Raw genomic sequence first — 13,641 nt, 5'->3', positions numbered from 1 at the left:
TTTTGCTAGAAATGTCAACTGTAGAAATTGTGGAAAGAAAGGACATTTAGCAAAAGTTTGCAAGAATCAGAAGATCAACATAATAGATGAAACAGTGTCAAATCAACAGTTGATCTTAAATGTGAAGTGTCCTAATATTCAAAATCCTGCTGTAAATAGTGACACCAAGTTAATTATGCCAAAATGTGACATAGAAATTGATGGTAAAGTTGTTCCTGTCCTTGCAGATTCGGATTCTCCTTTTAACTTAATAGGAGATAAAAATTGGGAGACAATTTTTGGCAATGACCATATTGAACTCCTTCCACCAGACATTGACCCCATAGGTTATGGAGGACAGAAAATTGATTTATTTGGCTACTCTTTGATGACAATCAAATTCAAAGGGCGTGAAATGGTTGGGAAAACTTATGTGGCTAAACAAGGTGACAACTTGTTGGAGTGGAGACATCAAAAAGATCTGGGTATTATTCTCAACCCGAATTCCCCTGAACAGGTTCTTTCCATATCTAATATAGGGAATGATGCTTTGATCGTAAATGAATTTCCTGAGGTGTTTAGTGACAAATTGGGGATGTTGGCTGGTTTTAAGCATAAAATCATTCTAAAAGCTTTGGCCAAACCAGTGGTACATAAAGTGAGGAAGGTCCCTCAATTGATGTTGTCTCCGTTGCAGGATGAACTTCATAGGTTGCTAAGTCTGGGTGTTATAGAGGAAATTGAAGCCTCAGAATGGTTGGCACCCATTGTTTTGGTTCCCAAGGATAACGGTTCTAAAATTAGTATGTGTGTGGATTTGAGAGGCCTCAGCCAATGCATATGGGTAGATCGCCAACCTTTACAGAATATTAACAAAACTTTAACAATGCTTTCGCAGGCCAAGGTATTTAGGGCCAGATGTAACAAAGGTTTTTACCCATTCTGTGTCTATGGGAAAAAGTGTTCGTACATATGGCCATTAGTGTGTTAGATCTATCGACAGCCTATTTTTACTTCATGAAGACTCGAGGCATTTAACTTCCTTTGTTACACCTTTGGGAGCTTTCCGGTTTATTAGAATGCCGTTTGGTTTAGCATCGGCTGCTGCATGTTTTCAAAGGGTAATGAAGGAAGTCCTTAAGGATTTGAATTCAGTCTTATTCTTTCAAGATGATATGCTAATATATGGGAAGGATGAAGAGGAGCATGATGTTGCTCTCCGAGCAGTTTTGAGAAGACTAAAAGAAAAGGGGTTAACTTTAAAGAAGGAAAAGTGTAAATTTAGGGTTGGCACAGTCTCTTATCTGGGGCACACCATTCCTGGAGATGGTATCAAGCCTAAAGTGATGCTGGCTAAGTCTATCATATCAATGCCTACTCCTTCTGACAGAGATCAAATGCATTCATTTCTTGGTCTAGCGGAATACTACTCGAAATTCATTAAAAAAATTGCAAGTGTAGTTCGACCTTAAAGAGCTATGCTGAAGAAGGGTGTAGACTTTGCGTGTTCTCCGGAGTGTGAAGAGGCTTTTAATATTGTTAAATCCAGAATTGGTGAGATGCCTACATTGGGTCATTTTGATACTCGAAGGAGAACTTTGTTGTCCACAGATGCAAGCCTTAAGGGTGTGAGTGCAGTCCTCTCACAGTTGGTTGATGGTGAGGAGATAGTAGTGGCTTTTGCCTCTCGTTCTCTTAGAGAGGCCGAAACACGTTACTCAGTAATAGAGCAGGAAGCTTTGGCATGCAATTGGGCTGTTAACCATTTTAAATACTACCTCTGGGGGTTACCGTTTGTAATTAAAAGTAATCATAGGCCTTTGGTGCAAATGTTTTCATGCCGCAATATAGAGAATATGACTCCTCGCGTCAAACGTTGGGTGGAAGACCTAATGGGATATCATTTCCAAGTGGAATATTTCCCAGGAAAGGAAAACATTCCTGCAGATTTCCTTTCTAGATTCCCTTTGACAGACAATACCACAAATGTTCAGGTTCCAATTTTGTGGGTAAAGGAGCCAGCTATTGATAAAGAGGGATGGGAGTTGGAATGTGAACAGGACACAGTTTGTGCACTCATTTTAGAATATGTTGTGAAAGGTTGGCCTGATTTACGCAATTGTCCAGATGGTATTAGAGCATTTTGGAATGTCAAGGATGAATTGAGTATTTTGGGAATTGATTTGTACAGAGGTTATAGGTTGGTTCCTCCAATTGGGTTGTATGAGAGGTTCCCATGAGGGACATTTGGGTAGGAAATTAACAAAGTCCAGGGTCAGAGAATGCTATTGGTGGCCGCCGGGTTTGGACAGACAGGTTGAGGCAATTGTAAAGGATTGTATGTATTGTGCAAGGAGCGATAAATCCAAGAATGTAAGAACTGCTCCTTTATCCCCGGTTCGTGTTCCTGATGAGCCATGGTGCAAACTAGGTTTAGACCTTGTGGGACCGTTTGAAAACCTACCTCACAATAAGAGATTTGTAATTGTGTTAGTTGACTATGGCCCTCATTCTGACCTTGGCGGGCGGCGGAGGCCGCCCGCCAAAGTCCCGCCGTCAGGTTACCGTTCCGCGGTCGAAAGACCGCGGCGGTAATTCTGACTTTCCCGCTGGGCTGGCGGGCGGTCGCCTTCAGGCCGCCCGCGACCGCCCGCCAGCCCAGCGGGAAAGAGGCTTCCACGATGAAGCCGGCTCGGAATCGAGCCGGCGGAGTGGAAGCTGTGCGACGGGTGCAGTTGCACCCGTCGCGTATTTCACTGTCTGCGCAGCAGACAGTGAAATACATGTAGGGGCCCTCTTACGGGGGCCCCTGCAATGCCCATGCCAGTGGCCCCGCGACCCCCCCTACCGCCATCGGTCGGACCGCCGGGATCCGGATGGCGGTAGGGGGGGTTGGAATCCCCTCGGCGGGGCAGCAAGCTGCGCCGCCTTGGAGGATTCATTGGGGCGGCGGTACACTGGCGGGAGCCCGCCAGTGGTGCCGGTCCGACCGCGGCTTTACCGCCGCGGTCGGAATCCCCATTGGAGCACCGCCGGCCTGTCGGCGGTGCTCCCGCGGTCCTCCGCCCTGGCGCCTATATGTCTAAATGGGTCACTGCTAGTTGTGTAAGTGCTATCACCACTAAAGTGGTGATAGAGTTCTTAACTGATGTTTTTGCATGTGAAGGCATTCCGAAAGTAATAATCACTGTTAATGGAGTGCAATTTACTTCACTGGAAATGAAGAATTTTCTCAACAATTTGGCCATCTCTCACTTTCGTACGGCTTTATATTCTCCTCAAGCCAACGGGTTGGTTGAGAAAATGAACCATTTGGTGGTAGCCAGTGCACAGACTGCCATGGACAATAACATTCCTTTAAAAACTGTTCTCACAGAGAAATTATGGGCTCACAGGAATGCTCCTAATGCTGTTACTGGTATGTCCCCTTTTAGGATATTGAGGGGTAGATTGGCGGGTTCTAAACTTAATCCCTTGTGGTTATTAGTTGACAAGGGGTTCGGGGAATCACCTGCAGGCAAGGGTACCATTCAACACAGAGTTATTGCTAATCAAGAAAATTATAAGGAAGCATTTGATACCAAACATGGTGCCCATCAAAGGTTGTGGCACAAAGGTGACATGGTGTAAGTTAAAAAACCTTTTTGGTCACAAAAGGGAGCGTCTAAGTTTATGCGTCTGAAGAAAATCGTGCAAGTGAGAAAGAATGTTGTTGTTCTTGAAGGGGGTGATGTGTGGAGCATGTCGCATTTAGCTAAATGTATGAATGTTAAACCAGTGACAGAAGGACTATATAAGGAGGGACATTTTCGTGGATCTAATTTGGATTCTGGTGAGAGGATTAAAAGGAGTGTAAGGAATAGAACAGCTCCCAAATACCTAGAGGATTTTACACGTTAGGGAAGTTATGACAGGTTTACACACCGTATGATTACATGTTGATCACGTAATGATTACTTATGGTTGTCTCAAATGTTTGTTTTTACTTGTATGTGCTATAGTTGCAATTTTGCCAACGAACCTTGTATTTTTTTCATGTTGTTGTGTTTGCAATGTTATCAAGTTATGGTTAAGTTAAGCTATTACTATTTCTATAGGAGGGAGATGTGTTGTGGACTTGGCTTGTCTCTGACATCATTGGAGCCAGTAATGTCAGAGAACAGAAGGGAGATGACTGGGGATTCTAAGAGGACGGTTGGAGGTAGAAAGAAGCAGCGACGAAGAGCTGGCACTGTCGTGGATATTGTACAATAAAGGACCTTATTAAACAAGTCTTGGATTTATGGATTAATTCCTAACACTGTGGTCATTTTGCCCTTTATGGCGGATCAATATTGTTCCAATTGTTTTTTTGAGATTTTTGGAGAACTCCACGTGTCACCGTTTGACATCTGAAGATCTTGCATGAACAATTTAGCCTTGTGTGTGCCACTGAGGGGCCTGCCCGTCTATTTTTTTGGGACACAAGACAGAGAGCCCATTCTTTTGACTCCTGTGTCCCAACCTGAAAGGCCTATAGGGAAGAAGAGGAGATGGGTTCCAGGATGGGACGTCTGCTGTCTAGGATCGACCCTTGAATGAGAGTGTTTGAGGTCAGCTTGGTATAGGCACTCGAGCACAATGCCAAGGCAGTCATGCTGTTCTTGCAATTTTAAAGTCATGCAAGTGAGTTAGACCTGTTAAAGATTTTTGTTCTGTCAATAATTGAACAGGATTCTGGGCTGAAGCAATGTTGACTTCTAATTTCTAGCCAGATCCAAATTAATTTCTTATTGATTTGCAAAGCTTTTTGTCGGTCTTAAACCTTGCCAGGATAATGTGTTAATAGGTAGAATGTGGTTGTAAAACTAAACCTATATTTTTGCAAATTAATTCAATATCAACTGTTAAAAACAGACATTATTTGAGATGTCAGTATTTTTGCTGGGGAAAGCAAAGGGTCCCTGGATTGCCGGTCCACAGCTTCATAAGGGAAATCACACCTTCAAAGCAGAAACAAACTCCTTTTGGGCTGAAGTGTTCTTGAGATTCCTTCGCTCTCCCATATCTGCATGCATAAATCCATGCGCTCAGGTCCATTGCATTGGGCCTGAGCAGCGCCTAAGAGCAGAGAAAACAAGGTGAGTGCAGGGGCAGCTGCTGTGTGGGAAAAGCGGCGGGGGGCACAAAAAATAGCAAAAACATGACTCTCTGCCTATGCCGCACCTCGGTCCTTACTCACAGCAGGTTCAGGCGCACAGCCTGCCCTGTGGCCAATTCTAATGCACTGGCAGCTTGAAAGCAGCATTAGGATTGGCCAGAGCACCCTGGCTTGGCGCTCTGAGGCAGACTGGGAGCCTCTGCCTACTGTCTTCAACCCAGCAACACAGTGCCGGTGGAGAGAGCATAGTGCGCATGTGTGTTTGCCCAGCCCGAGACGGCCGGCCAAACACACATGAGCATTGAGAGAAATCTTCACAGCACTTCCCTCAGTGCTCATCACCCTCTATGGCCTCACCCCCCTGGAAAATAAAAATGATAATAAACATTGTTTAATATCGTTTTTATTTTTCAATATTGCAGATGCTGCTGCTTGAGGGGGGTGGTGACGCTCTTCCGCCATAACAGAGGAGCTGCCGCTGGGTGAGGACATAATAGCTTGGCAATTGGAGCCCCACTTAATATTATTGATCCAGTGCTTTCAATCAGCACCAAAAAAGTGTTGCAGACCCTGAACAAAGAAATGGCTAGCCTTTTAATAATAGTGTCTCTTTGGGGTCTGGGACCCTTAGACCCTCCCTTCATTTTGAACACTCAGGCCCTCATTCTGACCCTGGCGGTCTTTGACCGCCAGGGCGGAGGACCGCGGGAGCACCGCCGACAAGCCGGCGGTGCTCCAATGGGGATTCCGACCGCGGCGGTAAAGCCGCGGTCGGACCGGCACCACTGGCGGGGTCCCGCCAGTGTACCGCGGCCCCATTGAATCCTCCGCGGCGGCGCAGCTTGCTGCACCGCCGCGGGGATTCTGACCCCCCCTACCGCCATCCAGATCCCGGCGGTCGGACCGCCGAGATCCGGATGGCGGTAGGGGGGGTCGCGGGGCCCCTGGGGGCCCCTGCAGTGCCCATGCCACTGGCATGGGCATTGCAGGGGCCCCCGTAAGAGGGCCCCTACATGTATTTCACTGTCTGCTGCGCAGACAGTGAAATACGCGACGGGTGCAACTGCACCCGTCGCACAGCTTCCACTCCGCCGGCTCGATTCCGAGCCGGCTTCATCGTGGAAGCCTCTTTCCCGCTGGGCTGGCTGGCGGTCTGAAGGAGACCGCCCGCCAGCCCAGCGGGAAAGTCAGAATTACCGCCGCGGTCTTTCGACCGCGGAACGGTAACCTGACGGCGGGACTTTGGCGGGCGGCCTCCGCCGCCCGCCAAGGTCAGAATGAGGGCCTCAGTCTTAGTGAGTAAATAGGAACATCTACACAGGGTGGAAAACAAAGTATACCCTTTCAAAGAAGTCTCCTTCAGCTCAAAGAAGTAGCTAGTAAATATACAAACAGGGTAGATAGTCCTGAATGGCTGTTACACTGCCTAGCCAAGACTGCTAAATGGGCAGCAGAATATGAAGCAGGTGACTCAACCTATATCAGTGTGAGAAGAGGTTGCACTGCATCTCTTACTAAGCCTAAAGGCACAGAGTTGTTCCTGAAGTTAGTTTAGTCTGCAAGAGCCGAAAAAGGGAGACGTGGACCCATATAGACATTCAGTAGAGGCAATACTGTAAACCTGAAGGAGGAACAACATGAGGGATCCTCTCACACACAGAAGAGGCTGGTTTTCCAGCCGGATCTGGCAATGTATTTTGGGCTGGACTTTTACAGCTGGAGGAGGATAAACGCTGATTTGCATATGGTTGGCTCCTGTCTTAAGTGACATACTGGCAATAAACAGTGGACTGGAAAGTTGCCTATCGTAATTTAAAGTGGTTATGATTAATTAGAGCATTTCACCCATAACTTTCTTTTCTCATTGAGACAACATAGCTGTAAAGGGCATAAACAGATGTGGGTCACAAGTTCACTGCTTCATTGGAGAAACCTACACCTCGTTGATGAGGCAAACATAGAGGAAAACATTCTGGGGTTACTTCTGTTTCCTGTCATATGAGCCTGTCCAGACAGTTTGGCCATGACTGTTCTTAATGTAACATTACAAAGGCTGATTTTCATATGTCTTCTTCTTGTTTAAGAGGGCATGATGGGTGAAGAAATAGTGGACTGGAATTTGGCCTGATTAATCACCTATGGCTGAAGGAGTTAACTTAAATGTGATGCGTGTGCCCTGGTGTGGATCTCATGCTCACTGTGTCATAAAAATTAAGCTACCCCTTGATTTCTTGATGGCACAACATTACCGTATCCTTCAGGACTTGCTCAACACTGCTCCAACTGGAAAAAGAGTTGAAGGCTCATCTCTTTAGAGAACACTACAGCACAATGCATTAACCATCATTAATTAAGATTCCTCTCCTCTTACTTGCTGACTTTAAGTTTGAGTTTGACCATGACCTTTTAAATAGGTTAATGCTATAGGAATAATATATACATTTGAGTTGTGTCTCCATCCAGATGAAATATGGCATGAAAGTTCACATTGGGCTGTTCCTATTAGAGCAGTCCTGAGGCTCAGGTTCTTGCCTGAGGTGGCATGGTGATCAAAAACAAAAAAATCAATTGCCTGAGATGTGGCCCAGAGTAATTACCAGTGACTGAGATTAATGAAAGCATTTCACACGTTACTGTTTTATTTTTCTAAACGGTTGCAACTTGGAGTAAATCTTTGTCTATAATGTGTTGGCTGTTGCTTCATTTGTTCTTTCTCTTGTGACAGCCTTTCCTGCTGCTTTCTCTTCTGTGGTTAGTGCTACTGCCTCTGTGTTGCTTGTAGCAGTTGTTATCTTGGTCGATGTGGAAGCTGTGGTCACTGGAGATCCTCTGCAGAGGTTACTGCGTTTGTGGCCGCTGTGACCATGCATTTTGTGATAACTGTTGCCAATCTTGTCTCTTTGTGGCAGCAGATGTATTTGCTGCTAGTGTTCTTTTTGAGTTTATAGCTGTGGCTGTTTTTTTGGTCTGTGCTGTTATTTCAGCTGTTATCTCTACTGAATGTGCAGGTATTTTCTTTACCATGACTACGGCTGTCATCTCTCTTGTCGACCCTGTTGTGTTGGCATCTATGCTTGCCACTGTAGTCCCACCTTCAAAGTTAATGTGGAAGCTGTCATCACTACTATGATCCCTGCTGTGCTTGCAACTGTTGTTGCAGGAGTTATTGCTATTGTGGTGATGGCTGTAGTTTCAGCTGTTGTTGCTGGTAGGGCCTATGCTGTTACACAAGCTGGTGTCACTGTTGCTGTATGTATGTTCTCGCAGCTCTTGTTAAAGTGCTTCCTGCTTTGTTGAGTGCTCTGATCCCTGCTGTGGTTGAAGTTGTGGTAACTGACTGTGAATGCTGATGTGGCCTGTTGGAAGTGGCCATTCTGCAGGGTCATCCCCACCTTTTGCCTTCCTCCTCCTCTTTTTCTGACCTAATTTTTGATGGCTTTAGGACTCTGCATACTTTACCACTGCTAATCAGTGCTAAAGTGCAGATGCTCTCTCCTTAAAATGTGGTGACATTGGCTCATACCCAATTGGTTTATTTAAATTACTTGTAAGTCCCTAGTCAAGTGCACTACATGTGCCCAGGCCCTGTAAATTAATTGCTACTAGTGGGCTGCATCACTGGTTGTGCCACCCACGTAGGTAGCCCCCTAACCATGTCTCAGGCCTGCCATTGCAGAGCCTGTGTGTGCAGTTTCACTGCCACTTAGACATTTAAAAGTAATTGCCAAGCCTTAAACTCCTACATATGAAGTCTAAGGACCGAAAAGACTTCATCCTGCAAAAGAACTCCTTGTGCGGCGAAAATTTGATGCACAGCTGGTATGAAACGATGCCGAGCCTGCATCAGGGTGAGAAAATCACGGCACGCCGAACCGGAATGACTCAGCCCAGCTCTCCGAAGTGGAGATCGACACAGAGCCATTGTGACCGGAACTTTGATGCACGGTACAAAGAAATGACACAAAGCTGACCTGGAACGACGCAGCCCGACTTCCTGAGAGGAATTGATTCAGCGCCTGCCATGCGGCAGACATTTCTACGCATCATCCACCTGATCGACGTAGCCCCTGTGACTTTGTCCTGCCCGTCCAGGATTTCAACACATCGTCCCCAGAGCATCCGAAAACCCTGCAACCCGAAGAGGATCCAAGTCTATGCACTGGAAATCGACGCAAAGCCTGCCCTGCGTGAAAATTCACCAATGCATCGTCTGTGTGTGCTGGAAAAATTGACGCCCAACTCCCCATTTTCCACGCATCTCCTCCTCTGTAGTGTATTGCGGAGAATTTGAACGCAAACCAGGGGCTTTGTGCTTGCAAGAGATATTTACTGCTTTTTAAAGACTAAAGATTTCTTTTATCATTTCCTAAGTGATATCTCGACGTGTACTTATTGAATCTTGATGATCGTTTTTCCCTGCATTTAACCAGATAAATATTATATATTTTTCTAAACACTGTGTGGTGTATTTTTGTTATACTTTCTTATTGCATGACTCATTGCACAAATACTTTACACATTGCCTTCTAAGTTACGCCTGACTGCTCAGTGCCATGCTACCAGAGGATGGGCACAGGATAATTTGGATTGTGTGTGACTTACCCTGACTAGAGTGAGGGTCCTTGCTTGGACTAGGGGTAACCTGACTGCCAACCAAAGACCCCATTTCTAACATGGCCCTTGTGGTGCTATTGTTGTTGCTGGGGGAGCTGCTGTTACCACTGTGGTTTTGACTGTTTTGCCAGCTATTGTGGCAACTGTGATGGCAGATGTGGCAATTGTAGTGACAGATGTTATTTCTGCTTTTGTAGCAGATGTGATTGCTGCTGTATTCTGTGCTGTCGTTTTGGCAGTGGGTTCTGCCACAATGACAGCTGGTGGTGTTGTCCAGATGTGGTGGTAGATGTAATTTCTTCTGTAGTCCTTGCTATGGATACAGTTGTGGTTGCTGCTTTGATTCCTGCTGTTTTGGATATGGCTTCCCTTGCCATAGTGACTGTTGTGGTCTTTGATATAGTTGGAGGTGTGGTTGCTGCTGCTACTCTTCTTATGGTCGCAGCTGTTCTTGCTATTGTGGTTCATGAAGTGTTTACGGCTGTGGTGGAAGCTGTCTCACTGCTGTTGTCCCTCCTATGCTTACAACTATCATTGTAGCTATTTTTGCTACTCTGGTAGTAGCTGTGGTTAGAGCAGTTGTGACTTCTCTTACTGCTCTAATCCCTGCTGTGGTTGAAGCTATTGTGGCATCCCAAGAGAGTTTGAGCCTCATGACAGGACTGTGACTTCTCGGGTGGCGACACCCTTCTCTGTACAGATTGTGTCCAGCAGTAGGTTAATGACAGCCAATGGACTGCCCTTTCTTCTTCCTGAGCAGTCAAAGTAGCTAGGAACAGTGTAGTAGTAATGTAGCAGCCGAAGATTAGAAAGAAGTGTTGGGTGTAATACATCTAGGGTTGCTACAGGAGCTATATATTTGCAATAGACATAAATGACACGTAGACCAAAGTATTGCTGCAAAGTTTGCTTATGTTACATAACTTTGGTGAATTTCGGAGAATATTTTAGCAGTTTGCAGCAAGCCTATGGCTTTTTATCTCAATTTTTGTACTCTGTTCAGGCCAAATCAAGATGCAGCAGTTTTGGATAATGCTTTCATCTAACGGTAACCTTATCACCACAGCCTCCCCAGCTTAGGCAATATTATCACCTGTCCCAGGGCTGGTAAGCGCCTTATACTGATGATACAATGTATTATGAGTTCTTTAGGGCTCATTTGAAACAGATGTCCATACTTCTCATATTGTTATCCAGGTATTATTATCTTGTAACTTTCACAAGTCTTTAGCAGATACTACAGAGCACCTACTCTGTTATATGGGATCCTTTCAACTCAATGTCTATTATGCAATTGGTACATCCCTTCCTTTTCAGTCAGGTCACATGTCTTTTTTCACAACTGTCGATTATCTTATTTTCTTATTTCTGATGTGATATAGAAATTCACTTCCCCTTTCCTCTCAAAACATAAAGGACCGTATTTACAGTGTAGCAGAATGGGATGTTCACCTTGAATCTGTAGATCTTGTGCTCTGTCACACTCTCCTCCTGCCAGCCTCCTTTATATTTGCGGAAAGTATCCATGTTCATAGTACTGCTCTAATCAGAACATCAGAAGCCCCAGGGCTGGCTTCCAAAGCCAAAGCTTTACTGTCCAGGACTGCCATGTGAGCTGGTCAACCAGAGCAGAAAAAAATTAGCAAGGGCTGGGCTTAATTTGTGGAAAAAATGAGTATCCGGGCCCAAAGGCACCCTTTCACTGCCAGTTACACAGCTCCAGGTCACTTATAAGTCACCCCTATAGCAGGCCCTTCAGCCCTGAGGGCAGAGTGCAGAGTACCTATGTGTGAGGGCACACCTGCACTAGCAGAGGTGTTCCCACGACCTCCCGGACCTTTTTCCTGGACTTTGCGAGTGTCGCAACACCATTTTACACGTGTACTGGACATAGGTCACTACCTATGTCCAGCTACATAATGATAACTCCAAACATAGGTATGTTTGGTATCAAACATGTTGGAATCATACCCCAATGCTTTTGCAGGCATTGGTTGTATGATTCCATGTGCTTTGGGGGCTCGTTAGAGGACCCCTGATATTGCCATTCCAGCCTTCTGTGGTTATTGAGGCAGCCCCAGCCGCTGCCACCTCTCAGACAGGTTTCTGCCCTCCTGTTGCTTGAGCAGCTAAATCCCAGGAAGACAGAATAAAGGATTTCCTTTGGGGGAGGGTTGTTACACCCTCTCCCTTTGGAAATAGGTGTTACAGGCTTGGGAAGTGTAGCCTCCCTAATCCTCTGGAACTGTTTTGAAGGGCACAGAAGGTGCCCTCCTTGCATAATCCAGTCTACACTGGTTCAAGGACCCCAGTCCCCGCTCTGGCATGAAACTGGAAAAAGGAAAGGGGAATGACCACTCCCCTGTCCATCACCACCCCAAGGGTGGTGCTCAGAAATCCTCCAGAGGGTCCCTGGTTTTTGCTGTCTTGGATTCCAAGTTGGCAGGACACTTTGGGAGCATCTTAGTGGCCATTGCCAGCAGGTGATGTCAGAGCCCTCCCCTGATAGGTGCTTACCTGTTTAGCTAACCTATCACCCTTTCAGGGCTATTTAGGGTCTCTTTCTTAGGTGGTTCTTCAGATTTGGATTGCAAAATTCCAGCAGGAATCCTCTGCATCCTTTACTTTGCATTCTTACAGAATAAACTGCATCTGGACCCTCCTGGAACTCTACAAACTGCAACAAAGAAGCAAAGACGACTTCTGCAACATTGTACCTTCAGCTCCTGCCAGCAACTGCAACTGTTTCAAGGTTGTGCATCCTCAGAGGCTAGCCTGTCATCAGCCTGCACCAGAAGAAGGAAGGAATCTCCCTTGGAGTGAAGGAGTCACTTCCCTGCTTCAGCAGGCACCCCTCTGCAGCGACGACCAGTGGCGTGGGTCCCCACTCCTGATGAAGTGCGTAGATCCAGCATCACGGGTGGTGGAATGAAGTGGTCCCGATGGTCCTGGCATCCTACTGTCCAACTTTGGTTGAGGTAAGAGCTTGACCAAAACCCCTTGCACCGCATATTTTGCATTTGCCAAGGCTTGTTGGCATCCTTCCACGAAGTTCTTCGTGCAACGTGCACCTCTGGCCACCAGCACTCCTTCCTGTGACGCACAGCTTCCTGAATGGTTCTCTGGCGGGATGGGATCCCTCTGTGTAGTGCTGCATGGGCCTTCTTTTGCACCTTTTTTGTCCCTGTGCTGTGGGACTCCTGAGTGCGCTGCCTGGTCTTCTGAGGGCTCTCTGAGTTACTGAGAGCCGCCTCTGACTCCCCCTTCTGGGTAGAGTCCACCAGGTCCCTCCTGGTCCTGGGCAGCACCATTTTCTTCTAACTGCGAGCTTTGTGGTTGCCAAAGCTTGTAGGCGTAATCCAGCGTTGCAAACCAGACTGCAATCATCCATCCAGCGTGGGACATCTTCTGCACCAACCAGGGACCTGCATCTGTCTTCTTGGGTGCAGTACCGACTGTTGTTCTTCACCAGTAGTTCTTCTTTTGCACTTTCATCTGGGTTAGCAGGGGCTCCTGTTCTCCCCGGACTCCTCAGTTCTTCTTGGTCTTGGTCCCTTTCTTTCACAGGTTTTCAGGTCCAGGAATCCATCTGTGGTGTCTTGCAGTCTCCTCTGGTTCTTGCATAATCTTCTTTCTTGTGTTCTTGTGTGTTCTAGGAAAGTTACTGTGATTTACTCCTGATTTCCTGGACTCTGAGGTGGGTTCTATTACTAACGTTTGGCATTTCCTAATACTCCCAGCGCCTCTCTACACACTACACTTGTCTAGGTGGGAAACTGACCTTTCGCATTCCACTTTCTTAGTATATGGTTTATGTTCCCCCAGGTCCATTTCTGACTATTGTGATTTTCACTATTTGCACTGTTTTCTAACTGTTTGTACAGCTATTTCTGTATACTAGTGTATAT

The sequence above is a fragment of the Pleurodeles waltl genome, chromosome 1_1, assembly GCF_031143425.1.
Source record: "Pleurodeles waltl isolate 20211129_DDA chromosome 1_1, aPleWal1.hap1.20221129, whole genome shotgun sequence".
NCBI classification, from domain to species: Eukaryota; Metazoa; Chordata; class Amphibia; order Caudata; family Salamandridae; genus Pleurodeles; species Pleurodeles waltl.
Note: the sequence above shows the minus strand (reverse complement) of the source record.